Source organism: Populus euphratica, unplaced genomic scaffold (genome assembly GCF_000495115.2).
Source record: "Populus euphratica unplaced genomic scaffold, PopEup_1.0 scaffold274.1, whole genome shotgun sequence".
NCBI classification, from domain to species: Eukaryota; Viridiplantae; Streptophyta; class Magnoliopsida; order Malpighiales; family Salicaceae; genus Populus; species Populus euphratica.
This window is the reverse complement of record NW_011499993.1, coordinates 617,227-623,262: the sequence shown is the minus strand read 5'-3', so window position 1 is coordinate 623,262 and position 6,036 is coordinate 617,227. Positions and strand designations below refer to the sequence as shown.

Below are 6,036 nucleotides of genomic sequence, written 5' to 3'. Positions count from 1 at the left end.
GATACCAGAAAATTGACATGTGCCCTAACTTCTGCATGTTATACTACCTTGAAAATGCTGAGATGACCGAGTGCGTGACATGTGGGAATTCCTGTTGCAAACCTAGAACTGGTAGGGGAAAGACTCTAGTGGCATATAAAAAACTTAGATACTTCCCGATCACACCTAGACTGCAGAGGTTATTCATGTCACCAAGGACTACTAAGCATATGACATGGCACCAAGCACACCATGTGGTTGATGGAGTGATGGTTCATCCTTCTAACGGCGAAGCGTGGAAACGCTTTAATAGTGTTCATCCTTAATTTTCAGTTGAATCAAGGAATGTGCATCTTGGGTTGTGTACAGACGGATTCAACCCATTTGGGTCATTTACTGCTCCTTGTTCTTGTTGGTCGGTCATACTCACAGTTTATAACTTGCCATTGGGAATGTGTATGAGGCCGGAGTTCATGTTTTTATCTACTACCATACCCGGTCCAAGCAGCCCGGGATGAAATATAGATGTTTGTCTTCGACCGTTGATTGATGAAGTGGCGCAGTTGTGGTCCTCTGGAGCTTTGAGTTATGATATATCGAGGAAACAAAATTTCTTTATGAGGGCAGCTTTGATGTGGACTATCAATGATTTTTCAACTTATGAAATGCTTTCTGGTTGGAGCACGCATGGGAAACTCGCATGTACATACTACATGGAAAACAACAAGTCATTCACGCTAGCAAATGGACGCAAAGCTTCTTTTTTTGACTGTCACCGTCGCTTCTTGCCACTTAATCACAGGTATAGAAAGAACAGAAAAGATTTCTTTATTGGTAGAGTTGAAAAAGATGTTGCATCCCCACGTCTTTCTGGTGAAGAATTGCATGATGTTGTCTCAGAGTACGGTGACATTGTGTTTGGCCTTTAATCAGGTAAGCAAAAGTTTTCTGGTTTTGGTTTGACCCATAATTGGGTAAAGCGAAGTATATTTTGAGAGCTTCCTTATTAAAAGACCAATCTGCTCCACCATAACCTTGACGTCATGCACATCGAAAAGAACATGTTTGAGAACATTTTCAACACCGTCATGGATGTGAAGGGGAAGACAAAGGACAACATCAAGGCTAGATTGGATATAGCTTTATACTGTAACCATAAAAATATGGAGTTGGTTTATGATGAGTCATGGGTTGCAAAACCAAGAGCAAGCTTCGTGTTAGAGAAAAACGCACAACTGCTAGTCTACAAATGGCTTAAGAGTCTGTGTTTTCCAGATGGACATGCATCGAACATATCACGGCTGGTTAATGTAGAGGACTGCAAATTCTATGGAATAAAGAGTCATGACTGCCATGTGTTTATGCAAACACTCATCCCATTAGCTTTTCGTGATTTGTTGCCAAAGGGAATATGGGATGCACTCACGAAGACCAGTCATTTCTTCAGAGATATATGCTCCAGCAAGTTGAATGTTGATCACATTGAGAGGCTTCAAACGAATATCGTCGAAACACTATGCAAACTTGAGATGATATTCCCTCCATCATTTTTTGACTCAATGGAGCATCTCCCTATACATCTACCGTTCGAGGCAAAGCTACAGGACCGGTCCAATATAGATGGATGTACCCATTCGAACGGTTAGATATTATAGTTGCAATGTAATTCATATATAAAAGTATTTTATATGTTTTTCTTAATTAAAAATACTTGATTAATATTTCAATGTAGGTACTTGTTTAATCTAAAAAAAAAGGTTAAGAACAAGGCGCATGTTGAGGCTTCAATATATGAGGCCTATATTGTTGAGGAGATCTCAACATTTATCTTATACTATTTCAAACCTCATCTAAGAATGAGAATTAATCGCGTTCCCCGGCATGATGATGGCGGTGAAGTGCCTTCCAATGGGAACTTGTCAATATTTTCCAATACTGGACGACCCATACCTAAAAATACCGTAAGAGGAAGATATTTGTCAGAAATAGAGTTCAAACAAGTACACAACTACGTTCTATTTAACTGTGATGAGTTGAGACCTTTTATTCAGTAAGTTTATACTAATTAAACTTTGTTAGTAATATATTGTTAATTATTTATTGTAATATCATACACTCATTATCACTTGCAGGCAACATCGACAATATTTGCTCTCCAATAACTCACAGCTGACCGAATCCCAGATCTTTCAATTACAAGATGAGCAGTTTGTCACATGGTTCAGAACACATGTAAGCACTATCACAAACTCATTCTAACTTGCAAAATTACTGTACGTATGCATGTCATTATGAGATTCTCGTTCATTTATTGTTTATTGATGTACATTACATACAAGGTTTATCAAATGGGAAGGAGTGCACCTAAGTCATTGTCTTCAGTAAGCCTGAGGCCTGAAAGAAAATGTAAGTGCTACAACAAGTATTTTGTCAATGGATATGTTTTCCATACTAAAGAATACGGGCAAGGAAGAAAGACATACAACAGCGGTGTTTGTGTTAAGGGATCAACTAGTAGTGAGTTAGAAGTTGACTACTATGGTAGATTAGAAGAGGTCGTCGAACTGCAATATCATAACGAGCAGAATAAAGTGTTTTTATTCAAATGCTATTGGTATGACACGACTGACAGAGGAATCAGAGTTAATCCGCACTATGGTCTGGTCGAAATTAACTCAAAAGCTAGACTTCGCAACATAAACAATGTCTTTGTTCTCGCAAAGTAATGTCAACAAGTTTATTACACATACACCCCTTCAATTAGAAAGGATCGATCAAGAGTGGATTGGTTGTCCATTTTAAAAACAAAACCTCGGGGTCGTGTCGAGGTTGTTCAGGATGAGAACGAAGACAAAAGTGTGCGAGATGAAGTCTTTCAAGTTAGTGAGGTGGTTGAACCATATCGAGTTGCTCCTTCGATTGAATTGGAAGAAAATTCAAATTTTCATGTTTTCAATGATAGTCTTGTTGATGTTGACATAAAGGAGTTGAATTTTGTTTTAAGCTCTAGCGGACAAGCAACTGTTGATGAAGAAGATGATATTCATAATGAAGATTGCGATGAAGGTGATGACAATTCAATTGATGACAATGAAGAAAAAAATTCTGACTAACTACCAAAATGAAACCCTATGTAAAACCCTTTTTGTCATGTAATTTAGATTATGGATTATATATTTTGAAACATAAAATATTTATTACTTGAAATAATTAGTTAAAATGTCACAATTACGAAATAATTATTGATCATGAATGATATATTTAGTAACATGAAATAATTACTGGAAATGTCACCTAATCACCGACGACAACACCGATGGCCACAAGGCCGTCGGAATTTCACAGAGAGTTTGAAAATAATAACTGGAAATGCCACCCCATCACCGATGGCAGGAGCGACGGAAACAAGGCCGTCAGCATTTCACAAAGAGTTCGAAAATAATTACTAGAAATGCCACCCAATCACCGATGGCAGGAGCGACGGCCACAAGGCCGTCGGCATTTCACAGAGAGTTCGAAAATAATTACTGGAAATGCCACCCCATCACCGACAGCAGGAGCAATGGAAACAAGGTCGTCGGCATTTCACAGAGACTTCAAAAATAATTACTGGAAATGCCACCCCATCACTGATGGCAGGCGCAACGGACACAAGGCCGTCGACATTTCACAGAGAGTTCAAAAATAATTACTGAAAATGTCACCCCATCACCAACGGCAGGCGTGATGGAATTGAGTCCGTTGGAAATGTGTCGGCGGGTCAATTTTAGCGACAAACTTACCGACGGACCGCGCGCATTTCAAAGCATTGTGCATTAAATTCATCTCTGACCGCGTCATATTGCCTATGAATTTACCGACGGAACGCGAAAAATATGGAGGGACATTAAAAATTTTGGTGCGAAATTCAAAATTTACCGACGGATTTTTACACCTTACCGACATAATAAATTAAAAATAATAATTAATTTTATATCCGTCGGTAAAACTAGCATATGACCGTCGGTGAGTCCGCCGGTAATCCATGGGTAAAACTACCATATAAGTGCCCTCGTCCGCCTCTTCAGTTCATTTTCTCTCCTCCAAACTTCTTCACCTTTCTTTTCCTCTTCGTTCTGATCTCCCTTCTTCACCGGCGATATAAAGCTTTTTTTGTGGTGAATCTCCATCAATTGAAAAGGTTAGTGTTTCTTCTTTTTCATTTTACTTTAATGGTTTTTTTTTGCTATTTTTTTGTTATGTTTTTTGTTTTGGTGTATTTTTTGTAATGTAGATAAAATCCATAGTTTTTGTTTGCATAATTCATTGCTAAAGTCTATAGTTTTTTTTTTGAATTTTTTGAATATTTTTTATTGTTGTTTTGACATAATTATTATTAGTTAATTTGTTGAATAAATGTTGAATTTATCTTAGGATTAGTAATTGAGTATGTTGGAATAATTATTAATTTTACTTTATTATTGCATGATTTGGGTTTAATTTTTTTGATTTATTTTGATTGTTATTCTAGAGTTTTTTTTAAATTTATTGTTTTGTTGTATTGGCATAATTATTGAATAATTTGTGGAATTGTAATTTTTAATGTTGAATTTACCTTAGGATTAGGAATTGAATATGTTGGAATAATTAGTTTAGATTGGGTAAATTGGTTGTGGCTATTGTTAATATGTGTAGGTTTGTGGATTTGGGTAGTATCCAATATAGGGGAGGTGCTGTCGAATTGTTTTTTAACATTTGAGTTTAATTATATAATTATTTGTATAAAATTGTGTAGATGCGTAGATCGAAAACCAGAGCTGGTCGCTCACGTAAAGTCGTAGCTAGTTCGTCTAACAGCGATGAGGATATCTCCTTAGGCGCCTCTGAAGAAGAGGCACCTACACCACCTGCGCCGTCTACCGATGCTGCCTCTTCCAGCACTACTTCACAGCGCAGAGGCGGCGTGCCTTCGCAGCGGAATCAATTTACCCGCCAATACGAGGCACAGTGGAAGGATGACCTTTCAATGTAAGTTTGTTAAGGTTTTAGTTTTTTCTTTTTTATATTACAACATAATTTATGAAATAGTCATTATTGAATTTATTTCATTTATTTTCAGGTTCACAAACATTGAAGCCGCCTGAGTAATATCATCGACATTTAAATCGTTGATGGAGATTCCATTGTTTCAGTGGAGTCAGTTATCAAAGCATCCTAAATGGATGCCTCAAATCAATGCATGGTTTAACAAGTTTGAGGTTGGTATTAATTTATAATTTTTAGCTTATTAATTTAATTATAAATAAATTATTATTTTTATCTAAACTTGTTCATTTATACACAGTACAAATTCTGTTGGGATAGTGAGCATAACATTGTTGTGAGGAGGGAGTGGGAAAATCACGCGGCAACTAGGTAAGATCGAAAACAATACAAGATTTTTTTTAGACAAAAAATTATGTTTCAAAATGTAATTTTTGGTTGCGTGATGTAGGTTGCGTGATTTTTGGTATGAAGCACAAGGAAAGGCAAAAAAAGCCGTGAGGGATAGGGGTTTACAAGGCTTGAATGATGTTGCAGTTTGGAGGGATTTCAAACCGATATACATCTCGGAAGATATATGGCCGCACTATATTGAGCACGTGACGTTTGAGCGGTTCGCATGGCACTCAAAGTCAAGTGCTAACAACCGCAACGGCCAATTCATGGCAGGGTGACAACGCACACTGGCGGCTCCGTTCCATTTGCTGCATATGCGAAACGGATGGTAAGATTAATTTAAATGAAATATATCATTAAATTCAGTTGTTGTTAATATATCTTTTTTCATTATAGGCTGCGTCTCTTGGACGTGAGCCGAGCCTGATGGAGCTGTTTGTGGAGACGCACATGCGGAGTCAAGACCGCCAGAAGGGGGTGCAATAGTTCGTTGATAACCGTGCTCAACATTTCGTGGTATGTTTGTTCAACCATTTCATTTTGTAAGTTATTATGTTTATTGAATTGAATATGATGATAACTTGTTTTTTTATTTTATTTTTAGGAGACCTATAATAATCGGTTGAGGGAGAGATATGG

General features: G+C 37.3%; 1 long non-coding RNA gene across 1 annotated transcript; it reads left to right on the top strand.

Annotated features, from left to right (window-relative positions):
• The first annotated feature begins 5,653 nt into the window (after nucleotides 1-5,653).
• LOC105140513 (uncharacterized) lies at nucleotides 5,654-6,036 on the top strand. The gene is made up of 3 exons (XR_845194.1): nucleotides 5,654-5,725; nucleotides 5,794-5,913; nucleotides 6,002-6,036. It is a non-coding gene; the product is annotated as an uncharacterized LOC105140513 (long non-coding RNA).